Source organism: Carcharodon carcharias (assembly GCF_017639515.1).
Source record: "Carcharodon carcharias isolate sCarCar2 chromosome 37 unlocalized genomic scaffold, sCarCar2.pri SUPER_37_unloc_2, whole genome shotgun sequence".
NCBI classification, from domain to species: domain Eukaryota; kingdom Metazoa; phylum Chordata; class Chondrichthyes; order Lamniformes; family Lamnidae; genus Carcharodon; species Carcharodon carcharias.
The window spans coordinates 1,711,995-1,733,014 of NW_024470767.1; the positions used below are offsets into that span (position 1 = coordinate 1,711,995).

The 21,020-nt window shown below is 51.0% G+C and overlaps 1 protein-coding gene across 1 annotated transcript in view; it reads left to right on the top strand.

The window, feature by feature from the left end:
- Positions 1-683: 683 nt before the first annotated feature.
- The window catches only part of LOC121274724 (RDS/peripherin-like protein xRDS35), a 333,428-nt gene continuing 313,091 nt past the window's right edge, over positions 684-21,020 (top strand). The window contains exon 1 of the transcript XR_005942286.1: positions 684-924. The gene's annotated coding sequence lies outside the window, so the exon portion shown is untranslated. The remainder of the gene's footprint in view (positions 925-21,020) is intronic.

Sequence of the window (21,020 nt, forward strand, 5' to 3'; positions counted from 1 at the left end):
CACCCCCCCACCACTGACCGGCTAAGTCTCTCCGCTTTCGGATACTGAACTTCAGAGGTAGAGGTGGAGGAGGAGGAGGAGGTGGTGGTGGAGAGGGAGAGAGAGAGAGAGGGTAGAGTGTTTTTTTTTTCACTCCCTCTCTCTCTCTCTCTCTCTCAGCAGCAGGATCGATGCAATGGGTGCAAATGCGATGGGTGCAAGTAAAATTTAAAAAAAAAACAAGCCCTTACTCGCCGCCTCTCTCTCTCTCTCTCTCTCTCCTCCACCTCCCCCCCCCCCTGGCTTTTTAAGCAAGGGGGGGAGAAATGAGGTTGGGGAGCGCGAGCGAGGCGGTTGGAACGTTGACCCGGGAATGAGTGAGCGCGCGGGGCGGCCGTTAGCCCGTTGGAACGTTGACCCGGGAGCGCGAGGCGAGGCGGTTGGGGGCGGTGAGTGAGGGGATTGAGGAGGAGCGGATGGATGGGTTGACCCGCGAGGGGAGGGGGGGGCGAGGCGGTTGGAGGGGCTGCGCAGAGGCTCTCTGGATGAGGTGAGTGAGAGAGTGTGAGGGGAGGGAGGGAGGGAGGGAGTGAGGAGGAGCGGATGGATCGTTGACCCGGAGCAGCCTTTGGCAGCGCGAGCCAGGCCGGGCAGTTGGGATTGGAACGTTGACCCGGGAGCGAGCGCCCGTCTCTCTACCCGGCAACCCCCCCCCCCCGCCCCCCCAAACTCAACCACCACCTCCGGCTTCAGTCACCGGCCGAGCGGCTTCTCCCCGGGTCGCTTCCACCCGGTCCCGGTCCCGGTCCCGGTCCCCCTCCTCCTCAGACTCCCCCTCTCACACGGGGGTGAAGTTTTCCCCCATTCTTCCTCCCTATCTCCGGATCGGAAGTCGGTTGAAGTCGGGAGTTTCGGTGTTAGCTGGCGGCCTTTCCCCCTCCCTCAGTGAGTATGTGTGTGTCTGTCTGTCTGTCTGTCTCTCTCTCCCCCGGCCCTGTTACACTCTCTCTCTCTCTCTCTCCCTCTCTCTCCTTCCTCTTCCTCGCGATCCCCCCGTGACGTCAGCCGCCGCCGGGCCAGTTCCGGGAAGTCGGCAGTGAAAGGGTTAAAGCCGTCACCCCGGCAACGACAGGCCTGACCCTTCACCCTCCGCCCCCCCCCCCCCCCGAGCTAGCCCAGGGGCAGGGAGCACGTGGGGCAGCGAGAGCGCTCGAGTGACCCTTAAACCACTGACTGACTGACAGACACTCACCTTGACACTGTCACACACACTCGCTCTGACTGACATACTCATTCTGAGTGACCCAAACTCTGACTGACACGCTCATTCTGACTGACACGCTCATTCTGACTGACACACTCGCTCTGACTGACCCACACTCGCTCTGACTGACCCACACTCGCTCTGACTGACCAACACTCGCTCTGACTGACATACTCATTCTGAGTGACCCAAACTCTGACTGACCCACACTCGCTCTGACTGACCCACACTCGCTCTGACTGACCCACACTCGCTCTGACTGACATACTCATTCTGAGTGACCCAAACTCTGACTGACACGCTCATTCTGACTGACACGCTCATTCTGACTGACACGCTCATTCTGACTGACCCACACTCGCTCTGACTGACCCACACTCGCTCTGACTGACCCACACTCGCTCTGACTGACCCACTCGCTCTGACTGACCCACTCGCTCTGACTGACCCACTCGCTCTGACTGACCCACACTCGCTCTGACTGACATACTCATTCTGAGTGACCCAAACTCTGACTGACCCACACTCGCTCTGACTGACCCACACTCGCTCTGACTGACCCACACTCGCTCTGACTGACCCACACTCGCTCTGACTGACCCACACTCGCTCTGACTGACATACTCATTCTGAGTGACCCAAACTCTGACTGACATACTCGCTCTGACTGACACACTCGCTCTGACTGACACACTCGCTCTGACTGACACACTCGCTCTGACTGACACACTCATTCTGCCTGACCCACACTCGCTCTGACTGACCCACACTCGCTCTAACTGACCCACACTCGCTCTGACTGACTCACTTGCTCTGACTGACTCACTTGCTCTGACTGATACACTCGCTCTGACTGATACACACTCGCTCTGACTGACCCACACTCGCTCTGACTGACCCACACTCGCTCTGACTGACCCACACTCGCTCTGACTGACATACTCATTCTGAGTGACCCAAACTCTGACTGACCCACACTCACTCTGACTGACCCACTCGCTCTGACTGACCCACACTCGCTCTGACTGACATACTCATTCTGAGTGACACAAACTCACTCTGACTCACCCGCACTCGCTCTGACTGACCCACTCATTCTGACTGACACAGTCGCTCTGACTGACACAGTCGCTCTGACTGACACAGTCGCTCCGACTGACCCACACTCGCTCCGACTGACCCACACTCTGACTGACACGCTGACTGACACACTGAAACGCGCTCATTCTGACTGACACACACTCACTCTGACAGACACACTGAAACGTGCTCATTCTGACTTACCCGCACTCACTCTGACTGACACACTGAAACGCGCTCGTTCTGATTGACCGCACTCACTCTGACTGACACACTGAAAAGCGCTCATTCAGACTGACCCGCAATCACTCTGACTGGTACATTGAAACGCGTTCATTCCGACTGACCTGCACTCACTCTGACTGACATACTGAAACAGACTCACCCTGACCCATACTCGCTCTGACTGACCCATACTCGCTCTGACTGACCCATACTCGCTCTGACTGACCCATACTCGCTCTGACTGACCCACACTCGCTCTGACTGACCCACACTCGCTCTGACTGACCCACACTCGCTCTGACTGACCCGCTCATTCTGACTGACACAGTCGCTCCGACTGACCCACAGTCGCTCCGACTGACCCACACTCGCTCCGACTGACCCACACTCGCTCCGACTGACCCACACTCGCTCCGACTGACCCACACTCTGACTGACCCACACTCTGACTGACCCACACTCTGACTGACCCACACTCTGACTGACCCACACTCTGACTGACCCACACTCTGACTGACCCATACTCACTCTGACCGACCCACTCATTCTGACTGACACAAACTCACTCTGACTAACACAATCTTTCTGACTGACCCGCTCTCACTCTGACTGACACACTGAAACGCACTCATTCTGACTGAAACACACTCACTCTGACTGACACACTGAAACACTCTCATTCTGATTGACCCGCACTCACTCTGACTGACACACTGAAACGCACTCATTCTGACTGACCCGCATTCACTCTGACTGACACACTGAAACATGCACATTCCGAATGACCCGCACTCACCCTGACTGACACACTGAAACACACTCATTCTGATTGACCCGCACTCACTCTGACTGACACACTGAAACACGCTCATTCAGCCTGACCCACACTCACTCTGACTGACACACTGAAACGCACTCATTCTGACTGACCCGCATTCACTCTGACTGACACACTGAAACATGCACATTCCGAATGACCCGCACTCACCCTGACTGACACACTGAAACACACTCATTCTGATTGACCCGCACTCACTCTGACTGACACACTGAAACACGCTCATTCAGCCTGACCCACACTCACTCTGACTGACACACTGAAACGCCCTCTTTCTGAATGACCGGCACTCACTCTGATTGACATACTGAAACAGACTCACTCTGACTGACCCACACTCACTCTGGGTGACACACAGTAACAGACTCTTTCTGACTCACTTGCTCTCACTCTGAGTGACACACTGAAAAGCACTCATTTTGACTGACCCGCAGTCACGCTGACTGACACACTGAAACGCGCTCATTCTGACTGACCCGCACTCACTCTGGCTGATACACTGAAACTCGCTCATTCTGACTGACCCGCAATCACTCTGACTGACACACTGAAACGCGCTCATTCTGACTGACCTGCACTCACTCTGACTGACATACTGAAACAGACTCACCCTGGCTGACCCACACTCACTGTGACTGACACACTGACACACAGTCATTCTGACTGACCCACACTCACTCTGGCTGACACACTGAAACAGACTCATTCTGACTGACCCACACTCACTCTGACTGACACACTGAAACACACTCACTCTGACTGACCCACACTCACTCTGACTGGCATACTGAAACACACTCACTCTGACTGACCCACACTCACTCTGACTGACCCACACTCACTCTGACTGACCCACACTCACTCTGACTGACACACTGACACACACTCATTCTGACTGACCCACACTCACTCTGACTGACACATTGAAACAGACTCTTTCCGACTGACCCACACTCACTCTGACTGACACACTGAAACACACTCTTCCTGACTGACCCGCTCTCACCCTGACTGACACACTAAAAAGCACTCATTCTGACTGACACGCACTCACTCTGACTGACACACTGAAACGTGCTCATTCTGACTGACCCGCACTCACTCTGACTGACACACTGAAACGCGCTCGTTCTGATTGACCGCACTAACTCTGACTGACACACTGAAAAGCACTCATTCTGACTGACACGCACTCACTCTGACTGACATACTGAAACAGACTCACCCTGGCTGACCCACACTCACTCTGACTGACACACTGACACACAGTCATTCTGACTGACCCACACTCACTCTGGCTGACACACAGTCACAGACTCTTTCTGACTGACCCGCAATCACGCTGACTGACACACTGAAACGCGCTCATTCTGACTGACCCGCACTCACTCTGAATGACACACAGAAACACGCTCGTTCTGATTGACCGCACTCACTCTGACTGACACACTGAAAAGCGCTCATTCTGACTGACCCGCAATCACTCTGACTGGCACATTGAAACGCACTCATTCCGACTGACCTGCACTCATTCTGACTGACATACTGAAACAGACTCACCCTGGCTGACCCACACTCACTGTGACTGACACACTGAGACACAGTCATTCTGACTGACCCACACTCACTCTGACTGACACACTGAGACACAGTCATTCTGACTGACCCACACTCACTCTGACTGACACACAGTAACAGACTCTTTCTGACTCACTCACTCTCACTCTGACTGACGCACTGAAAAGCACTCATTCTGACTGACCCGCAATCACGCTGACTGACACACTGAAACGCGCTCATTCTGACTGACACGCACTCAATCTGACTGACACACTGAAATGTGCTCATTCTGACTGACCCGCACTCACTCTGACTGACACTGAAACGTGGTCATTCTGATTGACCCGCACTCACTCTGACTGACATACTGAAACAGACTCACCCTGGCTGACCCGCACACACTCTGACTGACACACTGAAACATACTCATTCTGACTGACCCGCACTCACTCTGGCTGATACACTGAAACAGACTTATTCTGACTGTCCCACACTCACTCTAACTGACACACTGAAATAGACTCTTAATGACTGACCTGCAATCACTCTGACTGACACACTGAAACGCGCTCATTTTGACTGACATGCACTCAATCTGACTGACACACTGAAATGTGCTCATTCTGACTGACCCGCAGTCACGCTGACTGACACACTGAATCGTGCTCATTCTGACTGACCCGCACTCACTCTGACTGACACACTGAAACACGCTCATTCTGATTGGCCCGCACTAACTCTGACTGACACACTGAAAAGCGCTCATTCAGACTGACCCTCAATCACTCTGACTGACACACTGAAACAGACTCATTCTGACTGACCCACACTCACTCTAACTGACACACTGAAATAGACTCTTAATGACTGACCCGCACACACTCTGACACACTGAAGTGTGCTCATTCAGACTGACACACAATCACTCTGACTGACACACTGAAACACACTGTTTCTGACTGACCCAGACACTCTGACTAACACACGCTTCTGACTGATCCGCTCTCACTCTGACTGACACACTGAAAAGCACTCATTCTGACTGACCTGCACTCACTCTAACTGACACACTGAAACACGCTCATTCTGACTGACCCGCAATCACTCTGACTGACACTCTGAAACGCGCTCATTCTGACTGACATGCACTCACTCTGACTGACACTCTGAAACGTGCTCATTCTGACTGACCCACACTCAGTTTGACTGACACACAAACGCGCTCATTCAGACTGACCCGCACTCACTCTGACTGACACACTGAAACGCCCTCATTCTGAATGACCGGCACTTACTCTGACTGACATACTGAAACAGACTCACTCTGACTGACCCACACTCACTCTGGCTGACACACAGTAACAGACTCTTTCTGACTCACTTGCTCTCACTCTGACTGACACACTGAAAAGCACCTATTTTGACTGACCCGCAGTCACGCTGACTGACACACTGAAACGCGTTCATTCTGACTGACCCGCACACACTCTGACTGACACATTGAAACATGCTCATTCTGACTGACCCGCACTCACTCTGGCTGATACACTGAAACGCGCTCATTCTGACTGACCCGCAATCACTCTGACTGACACACTGAAACGCGCTTATTCTGACTGACATGCACTCAATCTGACTGACACACTGAAATGTGCTCATTCTGACTGACCCGCACTCACTCTGACTGACATACTCTCTCTGACTCCCCCGCTCTCACTCTGACTGACACACTGAAAAGCTCTCATTCTGACTGACACGCACTCACTCTGACTGACACACTGAAACGTGCTCATTCTGACTGACCTGCACTCACTCTGAGTGACACAATGAAAAGCGCTCATTCTGACTGACCCACAATCACTCTGACTGACACATTGAAACACACTCTTTCTGACTGACCCGCTCTCACCCTGACTGACACACTGAAAAGCACTCATTCTGACCGACCCGCACTCACTCTGACTGACACACTGAAACATACTCTTTCTGTCTGACCCACACACTCTGACTAACACACTCTCTCTGACTCCCCCGCTCTCACTCTGACTGACACACTGCAAAGCACTCATTCTGACTGACACGCACTCACTCTGACTGACACACTGAAACGTGCTCATTCTGACTGACCCGCACTCACTCTGACTGACACACTGAAACGCGCACGTTCTGATTGACCGCACTAACTCTGACTGACACACTGAAAAGCACTCATTCTGACTCACACGCACTCACTCTGACTGACATACTGAAACACACTCACTCTGACTGACACACAGTAACAGACTCTTTCTGACTGACCCGCAATCACGCTGACTGACACACACTCACTCTGACTGACACACTGAAACGTGCTCATTCTGACTTACCCGCACCCACTCTGACTGACACACTGAAACGTGCTCAATCTGACTGACCCGCACTCACTCTGAATGACACACTGAAACGCGCTCATTCTGATTGACCGCACTCACTCTGACTGACATACTGAAACAGACTCACCCTGGCTGACCCACACTCACTCTTACTGACACACTGAGACACAGTCATTCTGACTGACCCACACTCACTCTGGCTGACACACTGAAACAGACTCACTCTGACTGACCCACACTCACTCTGACTGACACACTGAAACACACTCACTCTGACTGACCCACACTCACTCTGACTGACATACTGAAACACACTCACTCTGACTGACCCACACTCACTCTGGCTGAAACACAGTAACAGACTCTTTCTGACTCACTCGCTCTCACTCTGACTGACACACTGAAAAGCACTCATTCTGACTGACCCGCAATCACGCTGACTGACACACTGAAACGCGCTCATTCTGACTGAGATGCACTCAATCTGACTGACACACTGAAATGTGCTCATTCTGACTGACCTGCACTAACTCTGACTGACACACTGAATCGTGCTCATTCTGACTGACCCACACTCACTCTGACTGACACACTGAAACACGCTCGTTCTGATTGACCCTCAATCACTCTGACTGACACACTGAAACAGACTCATTCTGATTGACCCGCACTCACTCTGACACACTGAAAAGCGCTCATTCAGACTGACCCTCAATCACTCTGACTGACACACTGAAATAGACTCATTCTGACTGACCCACACTCACTCTAACTGACACACTGAAATAGACTCTTAATGACTGACCCGCACACACTCTGACACACTGAAACGTGCTCATTCAGACTGACACACAGTCACTCTGACTGACACACTGAAACACACTGTTTCTGACTGACCCAGACACTCTGACTAACACACGCTTCTGACTGATCCGCTCTCACTCTGTGACTGACACACTGAAAAGCACTCATTCTGACTGACCCACACTCACTCTAACTGACACACTGAAATAGACTCTTAATGACTGACCCGCACACACTCTGACACACTGAAACGTGCTCATTCAGACTGACACACAGTCACCCTGACTGACACACTGAAACACACTGTTTCTGACTGACCCAGACACTCTGACTAACACACGCTTCTGACTGATCCGCTCTCACTCTGTGACTGACACACTGAAAAGCACTCATTCTGACTGACCTGCACTCACTCTAACTGACACACTGAAACACGCTCATTCTGACTGACCCGCAATCACTCTGACTGACACACTGAAACGCGCTCATTCTGACTGACATGCCCTCACTCTGACTGACACTCTGAAACGTGCTCATTCTGACTGACCCACACTCACTCTGACTGACACACTGAAACGCGCTCATTCAGACTGACCCACACTCACTCTGACTGACAGACTGAAACGCCCTCATTCTGAATGACCGGCACTCACTCTGACTGACATACTGAAACAGACTCACTCTGACTGACCCACACTCACTCTGGGTGACACACAGTAACAGACTCTTTCTGACTCACTTGCTCTCACTCTGAGTGACACACTGAAAAGCACTCATTTTGACTGACCCGCAGTCACGCTGACTGACACACTGAAACGCGCTCATTCTGACTGACCTGCACACACTCTGACTGACACATTGAAACATGCTCATTCTGACTGACCCGCACTCACTCTGGCTGATACACTGAAACTCGCTCATTCTGACTGACCCGCAATCACTCTGACAGACACTGAAACGCGCTCATTCTGACTGACCTGCACTCACTCTGACTGACATACTGAAACAGACTCACCCTGGCTGACCCACACTCACTGTGACTGACACACTGACACACAGTCATTCTGACTGACCCACACTCACTCTGGCTGACACACTGAAACAGACTCATTCTGACTGACCCACACTCACTCTGACTGACACACTGAAACACACTCACTCTGACTGACCCACACTCACTCTGACTGGCATACTGAAACACACTCACTCTGACTGACCCACACTCACTCTGACTGACCCACACTCACTCTGACTGACACACTGACACACACTCATTCTGACTGACCCACACTCACTCTGACTGACACATTGAAACAGACTCTTTCCGACTGACCCACACTCACTCTGACTGACACACTGAAACACACTCTTCCTGACTGACCCGCTCTCACCCTGACTGACACACTAAAAAGCACTCATTCTGACTGACACGCACTCACTCTGACTGACACACTGAAACGTGCTCATTCTGACTGACCCGCACTCACTCTGACTGACACACTGAAACGCGCTCGTTCTGATTGACCGCACTAACTCTGACTGACACACTGAAAAGCACTCATTCTGACTGACACGCACTCACTCTGACTGACATACTGAAACAGACTCACCCTGGCTGACCCACACTCACTCTGACTGACACACTGACACACAGTCATTCTGACTGACCCACACTCACTCTGGCTGACACACAGTCACAGACTCTTTCTGACTGACCCGCAATCACGCTGACTGACACACTGAAACGCGCTCATTCTGACTGACCCGCACTCACTCTGAATGACACACAGAAACACGCTCGTTCTGATTGACCGCACTCACTCTGACTGACACACTGAAAAGCGCTCATTCTGACTGACCTGCAATCACTCTGACTGGCACATTGAAACGCACTCATTCCGACTGACCTGCACTCATTCTGACTGACATACTGAAACAGACTCACCCTGGCTGACCCACACTCACTGTGACTGACACACTGAGACACAGTCATTCTGACTGACCCACACTCACTCTGACTGACACACTGAGACACAGTCATTCTGACTGACCCACACTCACTCTGACTGACACACAGTAACAGACTCTTTCTGACTCACTCACTCTCACTCTGACTGACGCACTGAAAAGCACTCATTCTGACTGACCCGCAATCACGCTGACTGACACACTGAAACGCGCTCATTCTGACTGACACGCACTCAATCTGACTGACACACTGAAATGTGCTCATTCTGACTGACCCGCACTCACTCTGACTGACACTGAAACGTGGTCATTCTGATTGACCCGCACTCACTCTGACTGACATACTGAAACAGACTCACCCTGGCTGACCCGCACACACTCTGACTGACACACTGAAACATACTCATTCTGACTGACCCGCACTCACTCTGGCTGATACACTGAAACAGACTTATTCTGACTGTCCCACACTCACTCTAACTGACACACTGAAATAGACTCTTAATGACTGACCTGCAATCACTCTGACTGACACACTGAAACGCGCTCATTTTGACTGACATGCACTCAATCTGACTGACACACTGAAATGTGCTCATTCTGACTGACCCGCAGTCACGCTGACTGACACACTGAATCGTGCTCATTCTGACTGACCCGCACTCACTCTGACTGACACACTGAAACACGCTCATTCTGATTGGCCCGCACTAACTCTGACTGACACACTGAAAAGCGCTCATTCAGACTGACCCTCAATCACTCTGACTGACACACTGAAACAGACTCATTCTGACTGACATGCACTCAATCTGACTGACACACTGAAATGTGCTCATTCTGACTGACCCGCACTCACTCTGACTGACACACTGAATTGTGCTCATTCTGACTGACCCGCACTCACTCTGACTGACACAATGAAAAGCGCTCATTCTGACTGACCCACAATCACTCTGACTGACACATTGAAACACACTCTTTCTGACTGACCCGCTCTCACCCTGACTGACACACTGAAACATACTCTTTCTGTCTGACCCACACACTCTGACTAACATACTCTCTCTGACTCCCCCGCTCTCACTCTGACTGACACACTGAAAAGCTCTCATTCTGACTGACACGCACTCACTCTGACTGACACACTGAAACGTGCTCATTCTGACTGACCCGCACTCACTCTGAGTGACACAATGAAAAGCGCTCATTCTGACTGACCCACAATCACTCTGACTGACACATTGAAACACACTCTTTCTGACTGACCCGCTCTCACCCTGACTGACACACTGAAAAGCACTCATTCTGACCGACCCGCACTCACTCTGACTGACACACTGAAACATACTCTTTCTGTCTGACCCACACACTCTGACTAACACACTCTCTCTGACTCCCCCGCTCTCACTCTGACTGACACACTGCAAAGCACTCATTCTGACTGACACGCACTCACTCTGACTGACACACTGAAACGTGCTCATTCTGACTGACCCGCACTCACTCTGACTGACACACTGAAACGCGCACGTTCTGATTGACCGCACTAACTCTGACTGACACACTGAAAAGCACTCATTCTGACTCACACGCACTCACTCTGACTGACATACTGAAACACACTCACTCTGACTGACACACAGTAACAGACTCTTTCTGACTGACCCGCAATCACGCTGACTGACACACACTCACTCTGACTGACACACTGAAACGTGCTCATTCTGACTTACCCGCACCCACTCTGACTGACACACTGAAACGTGCTCAATCTGACTGACCCGCACTCACTCTGAATGACACACTGAAACGTGCTAATTCTGATTGACCGCACTCACTCTGACTGACACACTGAAAAGCGCTCATTCAGACTGACCCACAATCACTCTGACTGGCACATTGAAACGCGCTCATTCTGACTGACCTGCACTCACTCTGACTGACATACTGAAACAGACTCACCCTGGCTGACCCACACTCACTCTGACTGACACACTGAGACACAGTCATTCTGACTGACCCACACTCACTCTGGCTGACACACTGAAACAGACTCACTCTGACTGACCCACACTCACTCTGACTGACACACTGAAACACACTCACTCTGACTCACCCGCATTCACTCTGACTGACACACTGAAACATGCACATTCTGACTGACCCGCACTCACTCTGACTGACACACTGAAAAACTCTCATTCTGATTGACCCGCACTCACTCTGACTGACACACTGAAACGTGCTCATTCTGACTGATCCACACTCACTCTGGCGGTCACACAGTAACAGACTCTTTCTGACTGACCCACACTCACTCTGACTGACACACATGAAACACGCTCATTCTGACTGACCCACAATCACTCTGACTGACACACTGAAATGCGCTCATTCTGACTGACATGCACTCACTCTGACTGACACTCTGAAACGTGCTCATTCTGACTGACCCACACTCACTCTGACTGACACACTGAAACGCGCTCATTCTGACTGACCAGCACTAACTCTGACTGACACACTGAAACGCGCTCATTCTGACTGACTCGCACTCACTCTGACTTACATTCTGAAACAGACTCACCCTGGCTGACCCACACTCACTCTGACTGACACAATGACACACAGTCATTCTGACTGACCCACACTCACTCTGGCTGACCCACACTCACTCTGAATGACACACTGACACACACTCTTTCTGACTGACCCACACTCACTGTGACTGACACGTTGAAACAGACTCTTTCTGACTGACCCACACTCACTCTGACTGACACACTGATATAGACTCTTTCTGACTGACCAGCTCTCACTCTGACTGACACACTGAAACGTGCTCATTCAGACTGACTCGCACTTACTCTGACTGACACACTGAAATGCGCTCGTTCTGATTGACTGCACTCACTCTGACTGACACACTGAAAAGCGCTCATTCAGACTGACCCACAATCACTCTGACTGACACATTGAAACGCGCTCATTCCGACTGACCTGCACTCACTCTGACTGACATACTGAAACAGACTCACCCTGGCTGACCCACACTCACTGTGACTGACACACTGACACACAGTCATTCTGACTGACCCACACTCACTCTGGCTGACACACTGAAACAGACTCATTCTGACTGACCCACACTCACTCTGACTGACACACTGAAACACACTCACTCTGACTGACCCACACTCACTCTGACTGGCATACTGAAACACACTCACTCTGACTGACCCACATTCACTCTGACTGACCCACACTCACTCTGACTGACACACTGACACACACTCATTCTGACTGACCCACACTCACTCTGACTGACACATTGAAACAGACTCTTTCTGACTGACCCACACACACTCTGACTGACACACTGAAACACACTCTTTCTGACTGACCCGCTCTCACCCTGACTGACACACTGAAAAGCACTGATTCTGACCGACCCGCACTCACTCTGACTGACACACTGAAACGCAATCTTTCTGTCTGACTCACACCCTCTGACTAACACACTCTCTCTGACTCCCCCGCTCTCACTCTGACTGACACACTGAAACGCCCTCATTCTGAATGACCGGCACTCACTCTGACTGACATACTGAAACAGACTCACTCTGACTGACCCACACTCACTCTGGCTGACACACAGTAACAGACTCTTTCTGACTCACTTGCTCTCACTCTGAGTGACACACTGAAAAGCACTCATTTTGACTGACCCGCAGTCACGCTGACTGACACACTGAAACGCGCTCATTCTGACTGACCCGCACACACTCTGACTGACACATTGAAACATGCTCATTCTGACTGACCCGCTCTCACTCTGGCTGATACATTGAAACACGCTCATTCTGACTGACCCGCACTCACTCTGACTGACACAATGAAAAGCGCTCATTCTGACTGACCCACAATCACTCTGACTGACACATTGAAACACACTCTTTCTGACTGACCCGCTCTCACCCTGACTGACACACTGAAACATACTCTTTCTGTCTGACCCACACACTCTGACTAACATACTCTCTCTGACTCCCCCGCTCTCACTCTGACTGACACACTGAAAAGCTCTCATTCTGACTGACACGCACTCACTCTGACTGACACACTGAAACGTGCTCATTCTGACTGACCCGCACTCACTCTGAGTGACACAATGAAAAGCGCTCATTCTGACTGACCCACAATCACTCTGACTGACACATTGAAACACACTCTTTCTGACTGACCCGCTCTCACCCTGACTGACACACTGAAAAGCACTCATTCTGACCGACCCGCACTCACTCTGACTGACACACTGAAACATACTCTTTCTGTCTGACCCACACACTCTGACTAACACACTCTCTCTGACTCCCCCGCTCTCACTCTGACTGACACACTGCAAAGCACTCATTCTGACTGACACGCACTCACTCTGACTGACACACTGAAACGTGCTCATTCTGACTGACCCGCACTCACTCTGACTGACACACTGAAACGCGCACGTTCTGATTGACCGCACTAACTCTGACTGACACACTGAAAAGCACTCATTCTGACTCACACGCACTCACTCTGACTGACATACTGAAACACACTCACTCTGACTGACACACAGTAACAGACTCTTTCTGACTGACCCGCAATCACGCTGACTGACACACACTCACTCTGACTGACACACTGAAACGTGCTCATTCTGACTTACCCGCACCCACTCTGACTGACACACTGAAACGTGCTCAATCTGACTGACCCGCACTCACTCTGAATGACACACTGAAACGTGCTAATTCTGATTGACCGCACTCACTCTGACTGACACACTGAAAAGCGCTCATTCAGACTGACCCACAATCACTCTGACTGGCACATTGAAACGCGCTCATTCTGACTGACCTGCACTCACTCTGACTGACATACTGAAACAGACTCACCCTGGCTGACCCACACTCACTCTGACTGACACACTGAGACACAGTCATTCTGACTGACCCACACTCACTCTGGCTGACACACTGAAACAGACTCACTCTGACTGACCCACACTCACTCTGACTGACACACTGAAACACACTCACTCTGACTCACCCGCATTCACTCTGACTGACACACTGAAACATGCACATTCTGACTGACCCGCACTCACTCTGACTGACACACTGAAAAACTCTCATTCTGATTGACCCGCACTCACTCTGACTGACACACTGAAACGTGCTCATTCTGACTGATCCACACTCACTCTGGCGGTCACACAGTAACAGACTCTTTCTGACTGACCCACACTCACTCTGACTGACACACATGAAACACGCTCATTCTGACTGACCCACAATCACTCTGACTGACACACTGAAATGCGCTCATTCTGACTGACATGCACTCACTCTGACTGACACTCTGAAACGTGCTCATTCTGACTGACCCACACTCACTCTGACTGACACACTGAAACGCGCTCATTCTGACTGACCAGCACTGACTCTGACTGACACACTGAAACGCGCTCATTCTGACTGACTCGCACTCACTCTGACTTACATTCTGAAACAGACTCACCCTGGCTGACCCACACTCACTCTGACTGACACAATGACACACAGTCATTCTGACTGACCCACACTCACTCTGGCTGACCCACACTCACTCTGAATGACACACTGACACACACTCTTTCTGACTGACCCACACTCACTGTGACTGACACGTTGAAACAGACTCTTTCTGACTGACCCACACTCACTCTGACTGACACACTGATATAGACTCTTTCTGACTGACCAGCTCTCACTCTGACTGACACACTGAAACGTGCTCATTCAGACTGACTCGCACTTACTCTGACTGACACACTGAAATGCGCTCGTTCTGATTGACTGCACTCACTCTGACTGACACACTGAAAAGCGCTCATTCAGACTGACCCACAATCACTCTGACTGACACATTGAAACGCGCTCATTCCGACTGACCTGCACTCACTCTGACTGACATACTGAAACAGACTCACCCTGGCTGACCCACACTCACTGTGACTGACACACTGACACACAGTCATTCTGACTGACCCACACTCACTCTGGCTGACACACTGAAACAGACTCATTCTGACTGACCCACACTCACTCTGACTGACACACTGAAACACACTCACTCTGACTGACCCACACTCACTCTGACTGGCATACTGAAACACACTCACTCTGACTGACCCACATTCACTCTGACTGACCCACACTCACTCTGACTGACACACTGACACACACTCATTCTGACTGACCCACACTCACTCTGACTGACACATTGAAACAGACTCTTTCTGACTGACCCACACACACTCTGACTGACACACTGAAACACACTCTTTCTGACTGACCCGCTCTCACCCTGACTGACACACTGAAAAGCACTGATTCTGACCGACCCGCACTCACTCTGACTGACACACTGAAACGCAATCTTTCTGTCTGACTCACACCCTCTGACTAACACACTCTCTCTGACTCCCCCGCTCTCACTCTGACTGACACACTGAAACGCCCTCATTCTGAATGACCGGCACTCACTCTGACTGACATACTGAAACAGACTCACTCTGACTGACCCACACTCACTCTGGCTGACACACAGTAACAGACTCTTTCTGACTCACTTGCTCTCACTCTGAGTGACACACTGAAAAGCACTCATTTTGACTGACCCGCAGTCACGCTGACTGACACACTGAAACGCGCTCATTCTGACTGACCCGCACACACTCTGACTGACACATTGAAACATGCTCATTCTGACTGACCCGCTCTCACTCTGGCTGATACATTGAAACACGCTCATTCTGACTGACCCGCAATCACTCTGACTGACACACTGAAACGCGCTCATTCTGACTGACCCGCAATCACTCTGACTGACACACTGAAACGCGCCTGTTCTGACTGACATGCACTCAATCTGACTGACACACTGAAATGTGCTCATTCTGACTGACCCGCACTCACTCTGACTGACACACTGAATCGTGCTCATTCTGACTGACCCGCACTCACTCTGACTGACACACTGAAACACACTCGTTCTGATTGACCCGCACTCACTCTGAGTGACACCATGAAAAGCACTCATTGTGACTGACCCACAATCACTCTGACTGACACATTGAAACACACTCTTTCTGACTGACCCGCTCTCACCCTGACTGACACACTGAAGAGTACTCATTCTGACCGACCCGCACTCACTCTGACTGACACACTGAAACATACTCTTTCTGTCTGACCCACACACTCTGACTAACACACTCTCTCTGACTCCCCCGCTCTCACTCTGACTGACACACTGAAAAGCACTCATTCTGACTGACACGCACTCACTCTGACTGACACACTGAAACGTGCTCATTCTGACTGACCCGCACTGACTCTGACTGACACACTGAAACGCGCTCATTCTGACTGACTCGCACTCACTCTGACTTACATTCTGAAACAGACTCACCCTGGCTGACCCACACTCACTCTGACTGACACAATGACACACAGTCATTCTGACTGACCCACACTCACTCTGGCTGACCCACACTCACTCTGAATGACACACTGACACACACTCTTTCTGACTGACCCACACTCACTGTGACTGACACGTTGAAACAGACTCTTTCTGACTGACCCACACTCACTCTGACTGACACACTGATATAGACTCTTTCTGACTGACCAGCTCTCACTCTGACTGACACACTGAAACGTGCTCATTCAGACTGACTCGCACTTACTCTGACTGACACACTGAAATGCGCTCGTTCTGATTGACCGCACTCACTCTGACTGACACACTGAAAAGCGCTCATTCAGACTGACCCACAATCACTCTGACTGACACATTGAAACATGCTCATTCTGACTGACCCGCTCTCACTCTGGCTGATACATTGAAACACGCTCATTCTGACTGACCCGCAATCACTCTGACTGACACACTGAAACGTGCTCATTCTGACTGAGCCGCACTCACTCTGACTGACACACTGAAACGCGCTCGTTCTGATTGACCGCACTAACTCTGACTGACACACTGAAAAGCACTCATTCTGACTCACACGCACTCACTCTGACTGACATACTGAAACACACTCACTCTGACTGACACACAGTAACAGACTCTTTCTGACTGACCCGCAATCACGCTGACTGACACACTGAAACGCGCTCATTCTGACTGACATGCATTCACTCTGACACACTGAAACGTGCTCATTCTGACTTACCCGCACCCACTCTGACTGACACACTGAAACACACTCACTCTGACTGACCCACACTCACTCTGACTGACGTACTGAAACACACTCACTCTGACTGACCCACACTCACTCTGGCTGAAACACAGTAACAGACTCTTTCTGACTCACTCGCTCTCACTCTGACTGACACACTGAAAAGCATTCATTCTGACTGACCCGCAATCACGCTGACTGACACACTGAAACGCGCTCATTCTGACTGACACGCACTCACTCTGACTGACACACTGAAACGTGCTCATTCTGACTGATCCGCACTCACTCTGACTGACACACTGAAACGTGCTCATTCTGACTGACCCGCACACACTCTGACTGACACACTGAAACATGCTCATTCTGACTGACCCGCACTCACTCTGGCTGATACACTGAAACAGACTTATTCTGACTGACCCACACACACTCTAACTGACACACTGAAATAGACTCTTAATGACTGACCCGCAATCACTCTGACTGACACACTGAAACGCGCTCATTCTGACTGAGATGCACTCAATCTGACTGACACACTGAAATGTGCTCATTCTGACTGACCCGCACTAACTCTGACTGACACACTGAATCGTGCTCATTCTGACTGACCCGCACTCACTCTGACTGACACACTGAAACACGCTCATTCTGATTGGCCCGCACTAACTCTGACTGACACACTGAAAAGCGCTCATTCAGACTGACCCACACTCACTCTAACTGACACACTGAAATAGACTCTTAATGACTGACCCGCACACACTCTGACACACTGAAACGTGCTCATTCAGACTGACACACAATCACTCTGATTAACACACTGAAACACACTCTTTCTGACTGACCCAGACACTCTGACTAACACACGCTTCTGACTGATCCGCTCTCACTCTGACTGACACACTGAAAAGCACTCATTCTGACTGACCTGCACTCACTCTGACACACTGAAACGCGCTCATTCTGGCTGACCCGCAATCACTCTGACTGACACACTGAAACGCACTCATTCTGACTGACATGCACTCACTCTGACTGACACTCTGAAACGTGCTCATTCTGACTGACCCACACTCACTCTGACTGACACACTGAATCGTGCTCATTCATACTGACCCGCACTCACTCTGACTGACACACTGAAACGCACTCATTCTGAATGACCGGCACCCACTCTGACTGACATACTGAAACAGAATCACCCTGGCTGACCCACACTCACTCTGACTGACACACTGAAACGCACTCATTCTGAATGACCGGCACCCACTCTGACTGACGTACTGAAACAGACTCACCCTGGCTGACCCACACTCACTCTGACTGACACACTGACACACACTCATTCTGACTGACCCACACTCACTCTGGCTGACCCACACTCACTCTGAATGACACACTGACACACACTCTTTCTGACTGACCCACACTCACTCTGACTGACACACTGATATAGACTCTTTCTGACTGACCCGCACTCACTCTGACTGACACACTGAAACGTGCTCATTCAGACTGACCCGCACTTACTCTGACTGACTCACTGAAATGCGCTCATTCTGACTGACCTGCACTCACTCTAACTGACACACTGAAATGCGCTCATTCTGGCTGACCCGCAATCACTCTGACTGACACACTGAAACGCGCTCATTCTGACTGACATGCACTCACTCTGACTGACACACTGAAACACGCTCATTCTGACTGACTCGCACTCACTCTGACTGACATACTGAAACAGACTCACCCTGGCTGACCCGCACTCACTCTGACTGACACAATGACACACAGTCATTCTGACCGACCCACACTCACTCTGGCTGACACACAGTAACAGACTCTTTCTGACTCACTCTCACTCACTCTGACTGACACACTGAAACGTGCTCAATCTGACTGACCCGCCCTCACTCTGAATGACACACTGAAAAGCGCTCGTTCTGACTGACCCACACTCACTCTGACTGACACACTGAAACGCGCTCATTCAGACTGACCCACACTCACTCTGACTGACAGACTGAAACGCCCTCATTCTGAATGACCGGCACTCACTCTGACTGACATACTGAAACAGACTCACTCTGACTGACCCACACTCACTCTGGGTGACACACAGTAACAGACTCTTTCTGACTCACTTGCTCTCACTCTGAGTGACACACTGAAAAGCACTCATTTTGACTGACCCGCAGTCACGCTGACTGACACACTGAAACGCGCTCATTCTGACTGACCCGCACACACTCTGACTGACACATTGAAACATGCTCATTCTGACTGACCCGCACTCACTCTGGCTGATACACTGAAACTCGCTCATTCTGACTGACCCGCCATCACTCTGACTGACACACTGAAACGCGCTCATTCTGACTGACCTGCAATCACTCTGACTGACACACTGAAACACGCTCATTCTGACTGACACGCTCATTCTGACTGACACAGTCGCTCCGACTGACCCACACTCGCTCCGACTGACCCACACTCGCTCCAACTGACCCACACTCGCTCCGACTGACCCACACTCGCTCCGACTGACCCAAACTCGCTCCGACTGACCCACACTCGCTCCGACTGACCCACACTCGCTCCGACTGACCCACACTCTGACTGACCCACACTCTGACTGAC